Below are 23667 nucleotides of genomic sequence, written 5' to 3'. Positions count from 1 at the left end.
AGAGAATATCGGGTGTAGCAGATCCTGAAGAGGAACAAGATGCAATATCACATTTATTTTTAAAAAAGCATACAAATGGTAGGCTACATCAACTGAATGACGATGGATCAATAGATATGCAAAATAAACGAGTAACAAACATCGGCAAACCTATTCATTCGACGGATGCGATTAATAAAGCATACCTGGAAAAACATACAGCAGCGCGAGAAGAACTCGAAAAACTGAAGAATGAAATAAGCAATCAACTGAAACTAAACATTGATGTGGGTGGCACGTTGAGTATGGAAAATAAGCGAATTACTAACATGCATAATCCGTTAAATGAGAAAGATGTTGCAAATAAAATCTTGTAGAACAATATGCGGCTGCGCGGAGAGAAGTTGACGAGTTAAAACTTGAGTTATCCAAACTTCAGGAAAATTATCTACCAGTAGAATCTAACGGAGAATTAAATATGAAGAATAAACGAAATACAAAAGTTGATTCTCCTATCCACGAGCAAGATGTTGTTAACAAACAGTATTTAGAAACGTTTGCTACTGCAAAAGAAGAGTTTGAAGTGATGAAAAAGGAACTGCACAATAAACAAAGAAAAGCTCTTTTTCAAGTAAATAGTCTACCATCAAGTCAGTCACCGATATATATGCTACCAAACTGTCGTCTTATGTATAAACTTCCCTACACAGGCACACTAACATCGTTAACAGTTTCACGTAGTTCACTGGTATATGCGATGATTAATCATGTGAACAATCCAATCGAATTAGAAGTAGGTGCACCAATTGCTGTAAAGGAAGGTGATAAAATTCAATTCCGCCTAAAAATCCAGAGCAATGGAATACTAACGATCTTCCGCTCCATAAACTCTTTGAATATACCATATATGAGTAAAACAACGGACGTTACACTTCAGTTAAAAATACAGGCGAACATGATGGCAAAAAGTCGTGTAAAATAGCCATATTAAGAAAAGATGTAAAAATATTACTCTCTTAAAGCAGATATGGCATTAAACCAATTAAAGTTACAAGAGACATTTAAACCAATAACTGAACCATTAACTAAACTGCAGCTGCTTACAGTTAACTCGAATGGATTAAATGCAAAGAAAAATCGAAAATTAAACAGTTATATAATTGATGAAGAAGAATCTGAAGAAGCAGCTCTCGAAGGAAAGGAATTGACGCTCCAGCAAAATTATCTTAACCCACAATTAAGACACAAAGTTGATAGAATATTTGGGATACGACTAGTTCATGGAGAACAATATTTAGGGAGTAAAAAGTACTGTTTCGCGATAACAATCTCATAATTGACAATTACAACTATCCTTTAACCGAAGGTCTCCTTGAATTACTATTTCAGAAAGATCCAGACGCAAACTCGTATGATGATAATGATCTGTCAGCTTACAGTCATATATTAAATTACACTAACGTGCGCAGAAAACAGTACGACGCAGGCAAGCAAATGAGAGGCACGAAATCGCTCAAATTTCAAAAAATTATCAAGCCATTAGTAGAAGATGCAAAAAGTGAAAAAAGGCGGGAGCACACCAAAATTTGTAAGTGTACACAAATACAAACGTACAGGAAGAAGATCAAAAGTAGCTAAGTGGAAAAATGAACAAAGAAAGAAGATCGAATTAGCTCAATGGAATGATCCAAACAATCTAGTGGAGAGACTGAAAAAGTTAATAGCATCTAGAAGTGCAGGTCATTCGTCACACGAAAACGAAATCTTGTCAATCGAAGAACTTCAAAAATCGGGGTTTATCGTATAAATGAACACTACGCGGTGGGACGAACTTCCGTTCGCAAATATATATAAAGTGCTTAGATTCTCTACGGATATTTCAGTAATCTATGAAATTGAATTGAAGACAGAAGGAGCAACTGGCAACAACTAGCTACAGACCGACCCCGATTCAAGAACAGAATAGACGACACAGAACGAATTCTTTTACCCATACTTTATGAACAAAATCAGAGAAGGAATAGCGAAAGAACTCCACGCTCCACTGCGAAAGAATTTTGAACGACGGAGTGTTATTAGCTGGGCAAAGGATGATTTGCACCAGGCTGATCTTGTTGATACGTCTCTGTTTTCGAAAGTTAATAGTGAATATAAATACATGTTAACTATAATTGATGTTTATTCAAAGTATGCATGGGCAGTTCCACTTAAAAAACGGGAAACGAAGTAGTAGAAAATCTGGAACGCATCTATTCAAAATGTAAACATTATCCGAAACATCTTCAAACGGGCAGAGGAAAAGAATTTTATAATAAGATTTTTCAACAGTGGATTAGAAAAAAAATAAACACTATTCGTTAGGGAGCAGCTTGAAGCCAAGCGTAGTTGAACGGTTCAATCGAACACTGAAGCAGTGGATGTGGCGGAAATTCTCTGCATGTGGATCTTACCACTGGCTTCCCATGCTACCAAAACTATTAGACGAATACAATAATCGAAAACATCGTACGATTGGTATGAAACCTATAGTCACAAATGATCCACAACAACTTGCAACTGTGTACAAATTACGAGAAATGAAGAAAAAGAAGTCTTCTTACCCACCAAAAGTTAAAGTGGGTGACAAAGTAAGAAAAAGTAAAATTAAGCGATATTTTACAAAGGGCTATACTCCTAATTGGAGTAATGAATTATTTACTGTAAGAAAAGTAAAAGAAACATTACCGAGAACTTACTTGCTTCACGGCTATCAAAATAAACCAATATATGGAGCACTATGAACAAGAACTGAAGAAGACAAAACATCCTAAAACATACCTCATTGATACAGTTTTACGCAGAAAGGGCAACAAAGTGTTAGTATCCTGGCTAGGTTTCGACACCACTCATAATTCTTGGATTCCGAAGGAATATGTATTCTAAAATAATCGGCGGTAAGTACGCTAGTATAATATATATATACAATTTCTACTCTAATGTGTAATAGGTTTACCTTCTTTTAGTGACCTCTCTCTATTGTTGCAGACTTCACTCAATCAAGAAACAGTGGTGTTTGTTTTGTTGATGACAACGTTGGACATTACCTCAAGCAAGAAAATATTTTTCGCCTCAACTATGCATACTTTATTCGAAACATTTATGAAACATGTATCTTAAAAATTATATTAAACAAATTTAACTGAAGATACCCTTATATTTGTTTCTCCTAAAATTATACTGTGTGCAAGTAGGGTAGCATCCTGCTTCATGAATTTACCGAGCACAGAACATTTTAAGCAAGCCTCGGACCTGTGGGAGTATCGGAGTCCCACTCCCATTTGACAGGCGAGGGACTCCTTGGAAACAAATTGGTGAACGAAATGGAATTCGATGGGGAGCTATCAATATTAATGGAGCTTATGGAAGAAAGAAAGTAGAACTGGCTGAGTCAGCAAAGAATATGCATCTGGATGTGCTAGGAGTAAGTGATATTCGAGTAAGGGAAGACAACGAGGAAGAGATAGGAGATTATAAAGTGTATTTGACGGGTGTTAGAAAGGGAAGGGCAGAGTCTGGGGTAGGGCTCTTTATCAGGAATACCATTGCACGGAACATAGTTTCTGTTAGGCACGTAAATGAGCGAATGATGTGGGTAGATTTGTCAGATGGAGGAATTAGGACGAGAACTGTCTCAATGTATTCACCATGTGAGGGTGCAGATGAGGATGAAGTTGACAAGTTTTATGAAGCATTGAGTGACATCGTGGTCAGGGTCAACAGCAAGGATAGAATAGTGCTAATGGGCGATTTCAATGCGAGAGTTGGAGATAGAACTGAAGGATACGAAAGGGTGATTGGTAAATGTGGGGAAGATATGGAATATTTGGGAATGGGAAGCGTTTTCTGGACTTCTGTGCTAGTATGGGTTTAGCTGTTACGAATATATTCTTCAAGCATAAGGCTATTCACAGCTACACATGGGAGGCCAGGGCTACCAGATCCATAATAGACTATATCTTAACAGACTTCGACTTCAGGAAATCTGTTAGGACTGTACGAGTTTTCCGCGGATTTTTCGATGATACAGACCACTATCTGATCTGTAGTGAACTAAGAATCTCTAGGCCTAGGGTAGAGAAAGTGAAATCTGTCTGCAAACGAATAAGGGTAGAAAATCTCCAGGACGAGGAAATTAGACAGAAGTACATGGATATGATTGGTGAGAAGTTTCGAACAGTAGACAGTAAGCAGGTTTAGGATAGAGAAAGTGAATGGGTGGCATACAAGGATGCTGTAGTAGAAACAGCAGGGGATTGCCTAGGAACAACTGTGTGTAAAGATGGCGAAAGGCGAACATCTTGGTGGAATGATGAATTGAGAGCAGCTTGTAAACGTACAAAGAAGGCTTATCAGAAATGGCTCCAAACAAGGGCCGAGGCAGACAGGGATTTGTACGTGGATGAAAGAAACAGAGCGAAACAAATAGTTGTTGAATCCAAAAAGAAGTCATGGGAAGATTTTGGTAATAACCTGGAAAGGCTAGGTCAAGCAGCAGGGAAACCTTTCTGGACAGTAATAAAGAATCTTAGGAAGGGAGGGGAAAAAGGAAATGAACAGTGTATTGAGTAACTCAGGTGAACTCATAATAGATCCCATGGAATCACTGGAGAGGTGGAGGGAATATTTTGAACATCTTCTCAATGTAAAAGGAAATTATCCTGGTGGTGTTGCGAAGGGCCAAGCTCATGGGGAGGAGGAAAATAATGCTGGTGAAATTATGCTTGAGGCAGTGGAAAGGGTGGTAAATAAACTCCATTTTCATAAGGCAGCAGGAATAGATGAAATTAGACCTGAAATGGTGAAGTATAGTGGGAAGGCAGGGATGAAATGGCTTCATAGAGTAGTAAAATTAGCATGGAGTATTGGTAAGGTACCTTCAGATTGGACAAAAGCAGTAATTGCACCTATCTATAAGCAAGGGAACAGGAAAAAAATGAAATGTCGTATGGCTTTTAGTGCCGGGATATCCCAGGACGGGTTCGGCTCGCCAGGTGCAGGTCTTTCTATTCGACGCCTGTTGGCGACCTGCGCGTCGTGATGAGGATGAAATGATGATGAAGACAACACATACACCCAGCCCCCGGGCCATTGGAATCAACCAATTAAGGTTAAAATCCCCGACCCGGCCGGGAATCGAACTCGGGACCCTCTGAACCGAAAGCCAGTACGCTGACCGTTCAGCCAACGAGTAGGACAAGGGAACAGGAAGGATTGCAACAACTATCGAGGTATCTCCTTGATTGGTATACCAGGCAAAGTATTCACTAGCATCTTGGAAGGGAGGGTGCGATCAGTCGTTGAGAGGAAGTTGGATGAAAACCAGTGTGGTTTCAGACCACAGAGAGGATATCAGTATCAGATGTTCAGTATGCGCCAGGTAATTGAAAAATGCTACGAAAGGAATAGGCAGTTGTGTTTATGTTTTGTAGATCTAGAGAAATAATATGGCAGGGTACCGGGGGAAAAGATGTTCGCCATACTGGGCGACTATGGAATTAAAGGTAGATTATTAAAATCAATCCAAGGCATTTATGTTGAAATTGGGCTTCAATGAGAACTGATGGTAAAATGAGTTCTTGGTTCAGGGTACTTACAGGGGTTAGACAAGGCTGTAATCTTTCACCTTTGCTGTTCGTAGTTTACATGAATCATCTGCTGAAAGGTATAAAACGGCAGGGAGGGATTCAGTTACGTGGAAATGTAGTAAGCAGTCTGGCCTATGCTGACGACTTAGTCTTAATGGCAGACTGTGCCGAAAGCCTGCAGTGTAATATCTTGGAACTTGAAAATAGGTGCAATGAGTATGGTATGAAAATTAGCCTCCTGAAGACAAAATTGATGTCAGTAGGTAAGAAATTCAGCAGAATTGAATGTCAGATCGGTGATACAAAGCTAGAACAGGTCGATAATTTCAAGCATTTAGGTTGTGTGTTCTCCCAGGATGGTAATATAGTAAGTGAGATTGAATCAAAGTGTCGTAAAGCTAATGCAGTGAGCTCGCAGTTGCGATCAACAGTATTCTGTAAGAAGGAAGTCAGCTCCCAGACGAAACTATCTTTACATCGGTCTGTTCTCAGACCAACTTTGCTTAACGGGAGCGAAAGCTGGGTGGACCCGGGATATCTTATTCATAAGTTGGAAGTAACAGACATGAAAGTAGCAAGAATGATTGCTGGTACATACAGGTGGGAACAATGGCAGGAAGGTACTCGGAATGAGGAGATAAGGTCTAACTTAGGAATGAACTCGATGGATGAAGCTGTACGCTTAAACCGGCTTCGGTGTTGGGGTCATGAGAGGCGAATGGAGGAGGATAGGTTTCCTAGGAGAATAATGGACTCTATTATGGGGGTAAGAGAAGTAGAGATAGACCAAGACGACGATGGTTAGACTCGGTTTCTAACGATTTAAAGATAAGAACTAAATGAGATCGCAACACTAGTTGCAAATCGAGGATTGTGGCGACGTTATTACATTCACAGATGCTTGCAGACTGAACGCTGAAAGGCATAAGGGTCTATAATGATAATGTATGTAATTATACTCCCTTCTTATTTCTTTCTTTCTTTCTTTCTTTCCTAAGAAGAAAGACACATAGAGCTACGCTCGTTTTCTTCCTACTCCTTTACGTATCTGTGTTAGTGCGACGTAAATAAATTCTCCTAGATTAGTTTGTCTTCCTAAGAGCTGAAAAGAAGAAAACAAGATAAAATAAAAGATATATACACTCACCTACAAGGGTTCGAATAAATTAAATTCTCCTCCTCCTCATTCTGCTTCTGCTTGCTCTCCCACTTCTTCTTCCACTATATCGAAAGGAAAATTTAATGTAGAATTAAATCATTCCCGATCCTCAAATAGATGTTTTTTTGAAATTAAAAAAGTTAAACTCACCAATTACATCTTCGTCACTTCGATACGAATCTATTATCTCCCCTAGCTTCATTAATATAGCGCTACAGAAGAAGTAACAGAAGGCGTGGAGAAAGAAGAGCTGAAAGTGAGGAATCTCACTCTCAGAAATAACATAAGTGTACAGACTAACGAACAGCTTGAACTCTTCGTTAGGAAATTCCTTATGTTATTTGATACTGTGCGTTCAAACGAGCCCTCCGCTTCCATAATATTTCTCAACTCACACTGCTCTTGTAATCTTATTACCTCCCGCAGCGCTACAGGTTTCTCGAAGAGACTATGCTGAACAGTCGACATCTTCCTCGTTTCGTTGCTTTTGAAACTTTGTCGTGCTTTCTTCATGCGAATCGCACTCCCTTTCAGACCTAAAAGAAAAATGGCGGTGTGAATTTTTGTTTGTACGTTAAAAACGACTAAAATGCTCTTAAATACATATATTTTTAGTTTATTCTACAAATTAAAATGAACATCTGAGGAAAAGCACTCACACAATTGTCCGTGTCAGGACTTAATTCACTACTTACAAAAATGAAAAATTACCTCAGTGCATGTGAATATACATATGTACATGATCAGATGTTCTATTTTACAGTGTGCAACAATTAAAATCTTTGTTCGAACACAAGTATATATTATATTTTCTACACTGACGAAGAGTTTTGCTTTTACAGCCCTTTCGATGGCAGCACATTTTCGTCAGACCTAAAAGAAAACTGGAGGTGTGAATTTATGTTTGTACGTCAAAAATTTACTAAAATGCTCTCAAATGCATGTGTTTACAGTTTATTTTATAAAATAAGAACTATCGTCTGAATTGTGAAAGATATGTGTAATCAAACATGTGACTGTAGTTCTGCCTACGTCTCCCCTTAAGATAGCGCTACAGGAGAAGTAACCAAAACCGTGGAGAAAGAAGAGCGGAAAGTGAGGACTCTCACGCTCAGATATAACATGCGAGCATAAACTAACGAACAGGTAGAACTCTTCGTTAGAAAATTATTTTATTTAATACTGCGCGTTCAAACGCGCCCTCCAGTTCCCTAATATTTCTCAACTCACACTCTTCTTTCAATCTTAGCATCTCCTACAGCGCTATCAGTTTGTTGAAGAGACCTCTCTGCACACTGGATATCTTGTTTGCACTGTTGCGGTAGAAACTTTGTCGTACTTTCAGCAAGCGAATCGCACTGTATGTATCTGTTCTAACGGGGACATGTAATTTGAAAAACTACTTTCTAAAAAAACCTGCTCGGGTTCAACATCTGCTAGTAACCTGTGCGCCCGTGTAAACACTTCAGTTCACGTTTCCTTATTCGTAGCCTGAGGGGATGAATCTGCGGTCAAGGCTCGACCATGACCAGCATTGACCGTGAAAGAGGTAGGGCTTTGACCGGTTTAGGGGAAAGCTATTTGCAGATAACATCCGGGTTTCATATTCACGACGAACTGAAATGTCTGAGCGTTCCATTTAAAACATATGTGTACGAAATAATATTTTTACACACATTTAACTCGTGTCTGGTAATATTAAGTGAGATTATCTTACACCTAGCATTAAAAAAATTATATATAACAAGCGAATTTGCTTACATCTTTAGTCAGCTATCCATAAGAGAGTACGTTCGATCCCCCCGTTGGCAGCCCTAAAATAAATCTCTGTAGTTCCCTATTTTCACACTAGGCAATTGCTAAGAGGGGTGTACCTTAAAGCTATCCGCACCATACGACATGTCAGTGTGACTTATGCCAATTGTAGCCTACTATTAAAACGTGTGTGAATAAATAGGAAGGTATCGTCACCGATGGCATCAGTGTGTGTGTGTCCACGATCATGGAGCGACAAGTAAAGAATGAGTTTGGCGAGACAAAAACCCTGAAGTTAACAGTAATCTCCAGTGTAAATGTGAAGTTTGTACACCAAATATTAAACCTGACGCGTTACGTACTATATATTTCTCACTAGTAAGAGAGGCTATTACATCATACCATACACATGGCAGTTTACTTCGAATGCCACAACATCTAATTAACTATTTACCATCTGGGTTTCTCTCAACATATGCCGGTAAGGATGTAGATGTCGCATGGAAGAAACTTCCCTTCTACACAAAAGCATTACTTGAAATAGCTGTCTGTCGCCGTTGTGAACGTCACTATAATCATCGTGGAGATGATGTTGATTTTGACGGTCCGAATCCAATGATTAAGGACTGTGAGGCATGTAAGAAATAATTTAGAAATGTATTTTGAACTAACAAGCAAAATAAAACAGTGGGATGTTCTACATATTATTCGAGTTGCTTGAATAATTCTTCCTAAACTTTATGTATACACGTGTTTCTTGTTTTTTCACCAGGCAAATGCTGTAGCCTCAATTCCTTACCCCCCCCCCCCAGAACTTTTTTCCTATCGTCATAAGACCTACCTGTGTCGGTGCGACGAATTGCAGTTTTTACTTACATAAAGTCTCAAATAGGAGGTTGATTAAGGAATAATTCGTAATCTATTATTTTAGAGAATACATGCTTATTTTCCTGCTTTACAACCAGTATTTCTGCTACGTGACAGCGCGTTCGTGTTTTTTGTCGAACACTGTCGTGTTTGATGTCTTTGTTCACCGAAGTTCTTTGGCGTCGTTTTATTGCTTTTTTCTCATTCTATGTCATTTGACTAGCGGTCACTCCATGTGCCCTAACTGATTCATTAAACGATTTATTATTTCGTCTTCCGTGCTAAACATATATATTCGATATAATTTTTGATGAGTTAGCACTTCATGTGCCCCCTAACTGATTCATTTGTTCAGAGATCATGCAGTTTTCTTTTTCAACAAAATACTCGTGCTAGACATCTTGGACAAAGATAATAAAAAATCACAGACATAGCACTCCCATGTTTGGGTGTTTGGCCTCGAAGAGTTCGAACAGACGACGACGCACGCAGCGAAAAACAAAATTGCGACCTATTTTCATTCCGTACCGGTATGTATAATAAGTATACGTATTTCGCGCTAGTAATAACGGTATTTCTTAATCAACCTCCGATTTCAGACTTTATCTGAGTAAAATAATTATCTATATGTGACAAGTAGTACAGTGATATTTCATGGATTACAGTCATTCACATAAAATATTTATAAGTAAGTTAGTAGGGGGAAAAGTAAATTGAAATTTAGTAGACAATGCGATTATCTAACGTGAAGATTTACGGCTGGATGCCCTTCCTGACACTAACATGAACGATTTGAGAGCTAATCAAAGTCATAAATTATTATAAGTAAATAGGTTAGAAAAACAATAATTTTGTTTAAACTAACCACTTAATGACACTCAATAGAGTTTTTATCCCTACTAGGAGAATAGGGTTAGTAAAACATAGTTAGCGTGCTTGTCCTCACAGAAGCCTTCAGTAAAGAATACAAAATCAAGCATCATAACAAGTGTCGTTACCCATCACACACACACACACAAACACACATAGGCTTAGCAGTAGAAAGCCGCCGCAAGGATCAACATTCCACACTTGTGTGTACTGTGTAGCCTTGCCACCAAGAGGCCTGTGCAGGGAGGTACATTCCACACGCGCCTCGCCCCCTGGCCAGTGAGTGGCCCTCTCAGGGGGCGCGCGCTAGAGCCCGCAGCTGGCGCAGAGGCTGAGGTGGTCCCGAGTCATCACATCTTACCTACTCTGGTACATACCAACGTTTATGTTTGTAAATAAATAAAAATAATTGTTTACGTTAAGTGAAAAGATCCACAGTTCTAGCCTTTCAAGAAGCAAACATCCTAGGGTGTGAGCTACGAAGTTTAGGTACATAAAATATAATAGTGTATGAGAATATATTCATTATTTGTTCCTAAATATGTAAATCTTTTTCTTAATCATCGTTATCTGGTCTTTTAGATTAGATTATCAATTAGATTTAAATTAAGCCCTAATAACTATATTCCTTGTGCACATTTTTCAAAATATTAGAAAACGCCTGAGGGTATTGAACCAAGGGAGACATTACAGAAATAAATATGTACATAACTTAACTTGGCTAGGATAAAAAAAGACGAGGAAAAACAAGCTACTTTATGCCTTTTTCGGAACTGCATTTAGTCGGAAATGATTTTCGTAATTTGTTTTTTAATTTTGCTATTTGTTTTACCGACACAGAGAAGTCTTATGGCGAGGATGGGATAGGACTAGGAACGGGAAGGAAGCGGCCGTGGCTTTAATTAGGGAACAGCCCCAGCATTTGCGTGGTGTGAAAAATGGGAAACCACGGAAAACCCTCTTCAGGGCTGCCGACAATGGGGTTCGAACCTACTATATCCCGTATGCCAGCTCACAGCTGCGCGCCCCTATTCGCACGGAGTTTTTAAGTTTGATAGAGCTATCCAAGACTCAAAATCGAAACCTTTCGGGCCCCTTTAACCCTTCAACGTTCGGCACAATTGAGAAAACTGCTTAATTTTAGTTTTTCGTAGTGTGGGGACACTTAGGCTGCTAAGAAATAGTATCAACATTAAAAAATGCATACATACATAAATACATAAATAGTGTGTATTATATTTAAGCCCATTAAAATTCATTAATAGCAAATAATTTACTTTAACTGCTAGTATCTTATATTTGCTGTATTTGTAACTGAAAAATATAAATAAATACATTCACAGCATATATTTATACATGAATTAATATTTTGGATAAGGAAAAAGCAAAGTCATCTCCATACAGGCCAAGAAGGCCCTTGGAGGGGTGAAAGGTAAATACTTACACTATCCGTAACCTTGGCACTTGTTGGGGAAGAGTGATTAGCTCTATGCCCGACCGCCTTTTCCCCTAGGAATTAACCTGGTACTCATTTTCGGTGTAGGCTGAGTGAACCTCAGGGCGATATGAACCTACGGAAGTGAAAATTTCTGTTTTTAAGTTTTTACGACTTCCTGACGAGGATTCGAACTCACGTCCTTCTGGGCGGACCGAGCAAGCGTTTACTGACTTGGCCAGGCAGCCCCTAGTTTGGTTAATTAATTAATTACATGTCGATAGTGCCAACGGCCGTAGCCGTGTTGAAACACCGGATCCCGTCCAATCTCCGAAGTTAAGCAACATTGGGCGTGGTCGAGAAGTGGATGGGTTGCCACGCGCTGTTGGTGGGGGGTAAGGGAATGAAGGAGCGGAAAGGAACTTGCCACCCTACCGTACGTAAACTCCAGCTCAGGTACACCTCTGCGGAGGTTCGGACCTGCCTTCGGGCAGAACACACCCTTACCTTACATGTCGATAGTACTAAACGAACTACGGCAGATTTTCACTGTCTGATATAGAGTACATAAGAAGAAAGTTTGGATGTTCGGCTCGTTGGATGAAAGGTTAGCGTTGCGGTCCTCGTTTCAGACGGTCCCTCGTTCGATACCGGGCGGCGTAGGGGACTCAAATCACTTCTGATTAATCCTTCTAGCTCAGGGTGCTTGTGTTTCTCTCAACACTCTCCACTTAATATTCAGAAAACACACGACCTCGGAAACACACAATAGTGGATCCATCCCTGAAGATAGGGATATTGTGATAAGGCAGTAAGAGGTTAGAATGGCATCTTACTGAGGCGAGTAACAAGTGTACTGTAGCCGCACAACGGTTCTGCTATGAGGTGTGCATAAGCGTTAGGGGTACGGTTTTTAAGATGCCATAGAATTTATGTCACTCTCGCTACATTATGCAAGAACGGGCTAGACGACACTTCCCAGAAGTCAAATTAGGTTGCACTGTAAATCCGAGTGCTATTTATTATGATACCTGAAATACTTTATGTATGAGGACCATTCAAGAAATGAGCCGGAAGCTATTAAAAAAACCGCTGAAAGGATCGTAATGCTATTGCCTGCAGATGAAGGTGCGGTCCCTATAAGAGCGCTGAGGTTGTAAAGTCGCCGCTGGAGGGACGTGGGTGCAGACCACGTGACGACAGAGCGAGGACGCGCACCCGTTCATCGTCCACTGCACCGAGTCGTGCTGACAATGAAATTGAGGCTTCAAAAGAAGAGCAAAGGAACGCAGACCGTTTCTTGACAAGAGAAGGAGTGGGGGAACGAGGATTCATCGAAGAATGGCACAAATGTACGGAGAACACTGCATGTCCATTGCAAGGGTCAAGGCGTGACTCAAGCGATTCAGGGAAGCACGGATATCGATGACAGATGATGCACGGTCTGGAGCGCCACACCGTAATACCGATACATTGTGCAGCAGGTGGATGCCCTCATTATGCAAGAGCGGCGAGTTACGGTAGCAGCCACTGCTGCAGAGGTCGGAAGTGTTCAGGCCATCATTAATAACAGATCGAAATTTCGCTGAAAGTGCGCACTATGGGCGCCTCACAGTATACAACCAACACAGGAAACATATCGAGTGGACCTCCCTCTTGAATATCATCTGTGCTGTTCCCGGGAAGGGAATGAGTTCCTAACTCCAGTGATTCCCGGTGACCAATCCGAGTCAAAACAACAAAGTCTCCAGTGGAAGCAGGGTCGCGCCACCCAAAACAAAACAAAAAAAAACATTTGAGTTAAGCAGGCTCTGAGAGGCAAACGATTTGCCTCAGACACCGACGTCAAGAGTACGTTCGAAACATTAATTTTACGAGACTGCCATTCATCACCTTGTGTCGCAGTGGGACAAGTGACTCAAAAGTCCTGGGCAATACTTTTGAAAAAAACGGTACAGGTTTTTCTTTTATAGCCTCCGACTCATTTCTTATTAAATGACCCTTATATAACACACAAAATTCCGAGTGTGAAGGGGTTAGAATCTCACACCGGTTTGCAGCATTTCGCAAGATTTCTCTTAAAAAGGATATTTTATGTGAAAATGAGAATGCACTTATCTTAAGTGAAACGTTCTCCACGTGTTAATAAAGATATTAATTTACTACTAATAAAAATGTATCCACAAAGGTACTTCTAAATATGTTTATATTTTCTTTCAAACACTGTGCTGACATGGAAAATTATATTTCAAATTTCAAATGCCGAAAATATAATATCAAAACACCATTCCTACAGGAAATATCTCAATTTATCTGCAATGCATATGAGTAGAGTAAATTCAAGAGTTCTGGACCAGCGCTGCGAGAGAAGAGTTCTGGACCAGCGGCAGCCACTGCGCATGCCCGTGCGCTTCCTCTCCCCCTGAAAGGGCCTCTCACTTGCTAAGGCGTGTGTGGAATGTTAACTACACATACTGGGAGGTCTTTATGTAAGAGGTAATTAATTCTTGAAAGGTGTGGGGCAAGGTGCTGTGACTGGATTTGCTTTAACAGGTAACTTGCTGGAGTAGCTTTCACTGGCTAAGGGGGTCAACCACATGTAGAATGAGGACAACACACTCAGAGGTCTTTATGTAAGAGGTAATTAATTTTCTTGAAAGGTTACTCTTGTGGGCAAGGTACAGTAACTATGTGGCAACTGGATTTGCTTTAATAGGTCACTTGCTGGTGAAAGCTGAACAAGATGTTAGTTTATGTAAAAAAATGATCCCTCACTCCTCTCTTACTGTGGGTGAGGGGGAAACACTAAGGAGTGCTACAGTGCAGCTGTTACTAAGCAAGATCCGCTTTCTAACTTGTTGAAGGTTATCTCCATCACGAACAGGATGTTTATTGTAGGTTGTAATTTTGAGTGAAGGTGAACTAGTGACAAGTCCAGCCTACTGGTGAGGAGTGAAGGTGGTGGCAGGGAGTATTTAAGGAGCAGAGCACAACATGAAAACTATCATCTAGTTGGAAGAGTTCTCTACTACTACTACTACTACTACTACTACTACTATTCTTTCCTCTTCAGTAAGTGTAAGTTTATTTAGTTTGTTAATTTTAAAAAGATATAGCAGCTTCAACAGAATGGATATGTTAATGAAATTAAACAAAATTGCAAAGGCACCACAATTTCATAATAGAAAGTTAAGTGAGTTGCAACTTAACCATCCATTTAAGGTTAAAGCGCTGAGAGCGGTAGAAACAAGATTTGGGAGGAAAATAATCGTTGATATAGAAGGGGAAGATGAGGAGACTGTGAGTGTTTTCCTGCCGGCGCAATTCTCAAAACTTACAGCAGAAGAAATAGAAGAAATAAATTATTTAAAAACAACTTGAAAATGATGTACAAAGGCATGGAGAGGGGCTACCATCAAGTGTGCTTCCTACAGTAGAATGTCAACAGTTACGACATCTATTTTAACTAAGTAAGTATGCAGAGAGTATTTTCGTTCTTAATGTAACTTTTTTGCCGTATTTGAATAATTGTTTTGTTAATTGAAAATAGTATGTGCTGCTTCTTTTCAGGTCCGAGGTGTTGCTATGATGAAGTGAAAGAAAGTTGAGATTAAACCAGGAACTGAACATCAAGCATATCCAAGCTTACAGAGTTGTCGTCTGCAAGTTCATCGTGAGGAGGATGTGGTCGCTACTTCACAGCCTGTTGAAGATGAAGCGGGACAACTGAGCGCACAACAACAACAAGAAGTGAGTGCTAATTGTATTGAACTATGGAACAGAGGGGGTTCTCTTTTTAATTATACAGTATATGTGACGAACCTGAGTAAAGCTTATGAAAGCCAGCAGGAAGTGACAGCTGCTGTAGTGCGATTTCTTTTGAGTGAATTTTCAAGTAATGAAATTTTTTTTACTATTTCTAGGGTATAATACATTCGAAGAAATTTATAAAATTGAATTTTCCTTTTCTTCACAAGAATCGAATAAAATTTCCTATTACCGGAATACATTGTTAGGGAAGCTTCAGGACGAGTTTCCAAGCGAAGCTGTACACTGTTCACTTGATGTAGCAGGGAGTGACCTAGCTGGATGGTTATACTGTGTAATGACGAATTGTACATTCTTGATAAGTCGTTGCTACAGCAACTGCTGGACTTGTCTTGAGAACGCAGAAAAATTTAGCACCAAAACGTAATTTTTTTGTAGTCATGGAGTATCCTTCGAGCAATCGTAGAAAACTAGACATTAATTTACAGACAGATGAAGATGCGGGAAGAATGCAAGCTCATTTTGATAGAGCGTTTGAACGCATTCGCCAGTTTATGAGGGAGGTAAATGGATCAATACTAATTTCATATCGGTTCGAACCTAGCGAGGAGCGAGAAGAAGCTCAGTTCAAGCTGATTGAAAATCTTAACGAGCTAGAGGAAATGCGTAATCAGATGTTAGAAATTTATTTTCACGCTCGCGCTGTTAATGGACTAACTTTTCAGATAGAAGATTTGTCTGCTTTCCAGTGTAAACAAATCGAGGAAGCTTTTCGGCGCAGAGTGTACACACTAGCGATGGTAAATGTTAACAATGATTTCTTACTCCCCGAAGAGTTCCTAGATAAATCTTACGTGTGGTTTAATAAATACGTGAAGGAAGCACTTAAGACACAAGCATTAAAAATAAATACCGTTCTCTGCACACAACATGTCCTTCACGATAAAATCGATAACAATTATTTTCATTCAAGGAACGCTGAAATTACTGAAGCTACTAATTTAAGAGAATGGTACAACGAACATGTAACGAAACCGATTCTGAAAAAATTATCAGAGTTCGAGGCTCGTGATTCGGGATGGTCTCTGCTACAAATTCGCGAATTGCGGATAAACATTAATAAAAATGTAGGTTTTCACGTGGGCAAGTCGCCAACTAGTCTAACGTTGCCTACAGCAATTCGAAACAAGAAAGCAGTTATCCATCTGCAGAACACACGAGATGCTTGCTTTGCGTGGAGTGTAGTTGTTGGCTTAGTTCCAGCTAAACATCATGTAGATCGCATTTCTTCTTATCCACATTATAATGCAATTTTAAATTTAAAAGACATACCAATCCCGATGGAAATGAGATACATGAGAAAATTTGAAGATCAAAACGAAATCTCCGTGAATGTATTCGGAGCGCAGTATGACGAGAATAACTGGGTGTGCATAGGACGGAATGATGACAAAAAAGCGTTTACTCTTGTACCTTTGTACATTTCACATAAAACGTGTGAAAAGATCGTAGATCTTCTAATGCTTCAGATTGGCGACAGTGAGAAGTATCACTTTTGTTTGATTAAGAATCTTCCACGTCTTGTGCACTCATCTCTTACGAAGAACCATAATAGAATTTATATTTGCAGACGGTGTTTGTCTTACTTTTCTAATAAGGAAAAATTAGCTTTGCATACTAATAACTGTATACAATTTCCGGTGGGCTAAAGTATAATGAATTCGGATAGGGGACGGCTAGTGTACTTTACCGAGTATAAGGTTAAAGAGACAGTGCCTTTTATTGTGTATGCTGACACAGAATGCATACTGAAACCTGTGTCTACTTGTTTTCCAAGTGATAACACCTCACATTCAACTCCAATTCACGAACATGTGCCATACAGCGTAGCATATTATTTACACTGTAGTTTTGACAGAGATTTGTGCTCTTTCAAACTCTATCGAGGTAGTGATTGTGTAAAATGGTTGGTAGATGAGATGTATAACTTGGTGGACACGCTTGCGCCCTATTATTTTGAAACGAAACCATAGTTAGCATTAACTGTTGGGCAAGAAAATGAATTTCCCTCGTCTACATTAGGTCACATATGTGAGAAGGAAATAGCAGATAATGAAATTAAAGTTCGCGATCATTGTCATTTAACGGGTGTTTACAGGGGATCTGCACATCAATTGTGTAACTTACAGTATCGTAAAATTTCTATCTTGCCGGTAGCATTCCATAATTTGACAGCCTATGATGGTCATTTCATAATTAGAGAACTGCATAGGAAGGGAGGGGATGTTGTGAGAAATCTCAGAACGAACATCATTAAACTATTAGCAGTGAACATGGGACGATACAAAGGATTTTCAAACTTTATACGTTATAACCAAAGACAATGTGTTGAACTAAGATTTATAGACACTTACAACTTTATTCCTTTTTCGCTGGACAAAATGTCCCTATTACTTAGTGACGAGTCAAAGCTTGTAACGAGACGGTATTTCACCGATGATTTACAGTTTAAACTCGCTTCTCAGAAAGGGTTATTTCCATACGAATATGTTACTATTATGGAGGTGTTAGACGACACTAGTTTACCGTAAAGGAGTTCATTCTTTAGCTCTTTAAAGGGTGAAACTGTTTCGGAAGAAAACTACGCGTTTGCTCAGCTTATTTGGAATAAGTTTAACTGTAAATCGTTGGGTGAATATTCTGATCTTTACTTGAAAATCGATACATTACTTTTGGCCGATGTATTTGAAAACTTTAGATTGAGTGGAAAAGAGACATATGGTATTGATGCCGCTCATTTATACACGGTACCGTCTATGGTATGGAGTGCTATGAAGAAAATAACAGCTGTCCAGCTAGAATTACTTCAAGATGTCGACATGCTGCAGTTTCTCGAACGCTCCATACGCGGTGGTAATGTGCAATGCGTTACGCGGCATGCAGTAGCAAATAACAAGTACATGTTAACATACGATGAGTCCAAACCGGAATCATACATAATGTACTTTGACGTGAACAATTTGTATTGATTCGCTATGCAACAGTTTCTTCCAACGGGCGGCTTTCAATGGGTCGAAAACGTTGAGAATTTAGACATTATGAATGTAGGAGATGAAGCAGATGTTGGGTTTATGGTAGAAGTTGATTTAATCTACCCGCCAGAACTTCATGATAAACATGCCGATTATCCATTGATTCCTGAAAAATCTACGAAACTAATGAGCACTCTTTACAACAAGGAACGGTATGTTCTTCATTATAGGCTATTAAAACAGTGTTAGTTATGAAAGTAGCTCGCATTTACAGAGCGATTCAGTTTAATCAGAGTGCATGGTTAAAATGCTACATTGATTTGAACACAGAGAAACGAAAGTTAGCAAAAAATGAGTTCGAGAAAAGTTTCTATAAATTAATGAATAACGCAATTTTTGGTCGTTCATTAATGAACGTAAGGAAGCTGCGCGACGTCAGATGGGTCACACAGTGGGAGGGTCGTTCTGGTGCAGGTACGTTGATCTCAAGAGCAAACTTCAAACGTCGTATTATAGTAGACGAACAGTGTATGGTTATCGAAATGAAGAAACTTCAAATTCTTCACAATCAACCGGTTTACCTCGGTGCTAATATTTTAGATTTGTCAAAAATGAAAATGAACGATTTTCACTACAACGTTATTTTGAGAAACACAGATTCAAACTCACAACTACTATACATTGACACCGACAGTTTGATATACAATTTTTCATTTGATATATATGAGTTTATGAAGGAAAATTCAGTTTTGTTTGATACAGGAAATTATGATGAAAATAATCCCTCCCAAATTGAAAGAAAAAATTCAGGTGAAATAGGTTTGATGAAGGATGAAAACGGTGGAAGTATTGTTGAAGAATTTGTAGGTTTGCGACCAAAGATGTATGCTATTAAGTTGTGTGAAAAAGAGAAACCTACATGTAAAGCTAAGGGTGTCAAAAAATGTTGTCGATCACCTTACAATTGATCAGTATAGACGTTGTCTGCATGAAGGTGAACAAGTGACCAAACTACAAGTGTGCATTACTTCCAATTCTCATTCTGTGTTCACGGTTCGTCAATATAAACTAGCACTCACAGCTAATGATGACAAAAGGTACATCACAGATAACAAAATTAATACATTACCATTTGGACATTACAGTCTTGAAGAGAAAAGAAGTATAACTAATGTATAGCTATCTTGCAAAGTAGGTTTGCTTTTTTTGTGAGCACCTCCTCCACTTTGTCATTAGTTTACCCTTCTGTATGAAAAATAATGTCATTTTCTCTGAAGGTGAATATTAAGTAATAAGAGGAGAAGCTCCTGTGATTACTTTAATCATTTTATTTTAGAAACTTTTGTTTCATTCAGTAATTAATTAAAGAAGAAAATGTAATCTTATAGAATTTCAAACTAGATAAACATTTCACTCGCTGTTTCTTTTATTCAATGTATTGTACTGTATTTATACTTTTAAAGTACATTGTATACTATTATATTTATTTAATTAGGAAAAAAGTAATCTTATAGAATTTCACTCGCTGTTTAAGTACATTGTATACTATTGTACTGTAAGTTAAACTACTATTGTACTGTAAGTTAACTTTCTATCATTTATATATTAAAGTGCATTGTAAACCCTTATTTAATCTTTTTTCTTTTTCGAAAAAATAAAAACTCTACACTAGATGATCAAAAAGTTTATTTTCTTTCAACTATCCTGCGCAGCCTCTCCTTTTATTCCTTGTACTCTAACTAAAGTAGGAGTAGGAGAATGAAAAAAAGAGAACATATTTCTTTTTTACAATCAAGTTTATTGAATAGGAAACTACAGAGGTTTTTTAAAATATAAACTTTTGATTGAATTTCTAACTGCAACCACGAGGAGAGATCTGCAGAGACTGAATCTTCGACCGCCACCAGAGGAGAGACCTGCAGAGGGGGAAACAAAGAAAGAAAAATTAGTTGATAGCAGCATAAAACAGAAAAAGCAAGCAAGAAAAAGGAAACTAATATTTTTTCTTTACCTTAATAATTGATGAAATAGTAACTAATATCAAGCTCGGACGTTGTTGTTGTTGCCACTATGAGGAGAGACCTGCAGAGGAGAAAAAATGAATTAGTTAGTAGCTGAATAAAACCGAAAAAACAAGCAAGGAAAAAGGATGCTATTATATCTATTTTTTCACCTTAATAATTGATGTATTAGTAGCTGATATCAAGCTCGGACGATGTCGTTGTTGTTAGCTCCTGAATCCTGACAAGCCTGGTGTAAGTTCGCCTTCAGATGATCTGGTAGATACTGCCAGAGCGCACTTAACTGATGTTGTTCGTAAATAGATAATATGTTTTCAGGGAAGAAAGCCCACTCAAATTTATTGAATCCGCTCACACCTTCTTTCTTAAATTTGTTTATCACTGAACACACTATTCTCATCACACCATCTGACGATTTTAACCAACTATGAACTGCGTGAACGTTGAACATAGCACAGCTGCCTGAATGTCTTGCAACATGTGGTAAATGGCGCGGACAGTCAACAGGGGAAACACTCGTTACGCATTGTTCTTAAATCAGGTACACCCTCTATAGTGTTCAAGTCAATTATGCATGTACGAGGATACTCTCGCAGTGCTAATAGACGTAACTCATTAACACAGTTGCACACAACCAGATATTGGTATTGTTGTTCACTGAGAAGATTGAAAAACGACGTAAGCGTGAAATCTAAATTAGGTACACTCATACCTAATAGAGCAGTAGATAACACATTTGTAGACGAATCTATATTACAACAGGCTATCTCGTAACCTCCAGTAGCTAACCTCTGAATGTCAACTATCACTTCTCTGGGTTTTGCACTCATGGTGTGCTTGATATCGAAGAAATGAAGCAGAGAATCTTCACTCTCTCGTTTATATACACTATTAGAAAGAAAAAAAGGAAGAAAAATTCGCGCAAGATTATTAGAAGAAAAATACTTTATTCGTTAGTGGTTTATAATTTATTATGCGATCATGAATAATAATGCATTGCAGAGTAGTGTTGGCTGGAATAGGTTCATTTGTTTCAATTTCAACGCGAACATCTATAGAAGAAGATTTTATCGATTCAACCTGTTCCATGCAATTAATAACAATAGGACAATGCGACTGAAATTCACTTCGTGATATGTTCGGTTCGGAACGATTATCATCAAGCTGATAGTACGCATTACGAAACTTGATGAACATATCATACAATTCACTGTAGTCGCCATTGTTAAAATTAGCTACAGCCTTTTCATAGGGATAAAAGTTTGAATTTAAGAATACGGCAACGGATCGAATATTACAGTGATCGAACAGAGAAGAAGAAGCATTCATTTTCTTACAATCGGTTTGGAAAGCAAGCATAAAAACTCTCGGTTTTTCTATTTGTGACGTAGTCATAACAGTCCAATTAATTTTCGTTGAATTTGGAATAGGAGGTAACTCGTGATAACTCCACGATCGAAATGCTACAGGAATAGAAGGATATTTTTGGATTAACTTTATGCGTTTAACTTCTTCTTCGTCGGACAGTATTAGAGTTGGTAGCTTTATACACATTTTTCGTACTATGACCTTACCTGTATCTTCCGCGTTGGCTGAAGACAGTGCACATTTGTCATCTCTAGAACGAATAAAGATAAATTCAAGTTTACAGTTTATGAATGGTTTCCTGTAGTCTTCAAATAATCCGCAAAGAAGACGCAGTGGGATAATTGCATGGAACAGCTTTGTAGTTGCGTGGGCAATATTAGCTTCGTTTGGTGGTGTAGAAATTGATGGAAAATAGCCAGCTTTTTGCAGCGCTAACATTTCATTTTTAGAATAAGAGGCGAAAGTTTTTATAGCGCCAGTCGTGCCTACACGTCGAGTTCTTTCAATCTCTTTCCCATTCAATTCAATACGAATTTCATCGAAGAGATTTGCTGCAAAGTTTTGATCCGGAGCGGCTGTAGCTGAAGGTGCATTATCTGCGCTTGATCTAACTATTTCACCTTCGATGTGAACATCAGCTTCAGAGGGTAAAACGATATGTTCTTGGTTGTGTACAGGAACTCGAATTTCATCGTTGTTTTCATATTTCGTGCCCGCATATGGATGATAGCTCCTTACTTCCCGCCTGGCAACTCTGTTGTCAAATATAACTTTGTCCGTTACGTTGAACATATTTCTCCTTGATGTTAGCGTGATTGTACACAAAAAGAGACTAAAGTAGTTTTTGGTAGAGAATTAGAATTTATATGCTTTATCCTGTGGCAGTCGGTAGCATTGTAAAGTGATTACACACGAAAAGAGATTAATGTTACCTTGATTACACACGAAAAGAGAGTAAAGTATTTTCCGTAGGAGAAATAGAACTTATAGTAGTCGGTACCCTAGCGATTGTAAAAAGTCTTTATTGTTTGCGGTTAATTTTTTATTGTCGCGTACACGATGAGATTGTTTTTTTATCTTTACTCTATATTTTACTACTCTAGCTGCTTCCTCTTTTAATCCTCGGTTTTTTGACTGGTTGTTGTAAATTACTACCATGATGTTGTTGTTCAACTGTTCCTTACTCGAATGATAGTACATAAGTGTACGCTTTATGTTATATATGATTACTGTATTTTTACTGGACGAATAATTAACTCTACTGTTACATCCTCATTTTGTAAGTCGATTGGGTTTTCGAACTGATCTTCGAGTACGACGGATATATGTTGAATAACACTAGTGTTTACCGGTAAGAAGCTTATAGTTGGCGGTTGAACTACGATAGGATAGCCTGCTGGAACAAGCGGTTTAAAATTGTATAACGAATGTGTTTGTTTACCGTTGAGGTAGGAACAGGAACCTAACACGAGATTACAACATACACGAATCGAGTTCATGTTATTAATTTTAATAATCTCCCCTGAAATATGTAATTTATTAGCATCATATTTTCGACGTGAAAATCCTAACAAATCAGCAATTGAATCGGAAACATCAAAGTCTACGTCTAGGTTGGAGGACATTTTACAGCGAAGATAGGTCTTTTCATAAGTAATAGTAATAAGTTTACTATCTCCATCTAGAGGGTCATTCTCCTCTTCGAGAATAGGAAAGTTGTTAATTATTGCTTCTTGAACTAGAGCTCCTATTTCCGAAAAAGTGTAACTACCTTCCAGTAATGTGAGTA

The 23667-nt window shown here is 38.6% G+C and overlaps 1 long non-coding RNA gene across 2 annotated transcripts in view; it reads right to left on the bottom strand.

Moving 5' to 3' along the window:
- The window catches only part of LOC137501887 (uncharacterized), a 57204-nt gene that overhangs the window by 26543 nt on the left and 6994 nt on the right, over window positions 1-23667 (bottom strand). For both annotated transcript variants that reach the window (XR_011018673.1, XR_011018674.1), the window contains exons 2-3: window positions 6913-7298; window positions 6751-6824 (exon numbers count right to left, since the gene is read on the bottom strand). This is a non-coding gene — a long non-coding RNA (uncharacterized lncRNA). The remainder of the gene's footprint in view (window positions 1-6750; window positions 6825-6912; window positions 7299-23667) is intronic.

The sequence above is a fragment of the Anabrus simplex genome, chromosome 8 (assembly GCF_040414725.1).
Source record: "Anabrus simplex isolate iqAnaSimp1 chromosome 8, ASM4041472v1, whole genome shotgun sequence".
NCBI lineage: Eukaryota > Metazoa > Arthropoda > Insecta > Orthoptera > Tettigoniidae > Anabrus > Anabrus simplex.
This window is presented reverse-complemented; position numbering and strand designations above follow the sequence as displayed.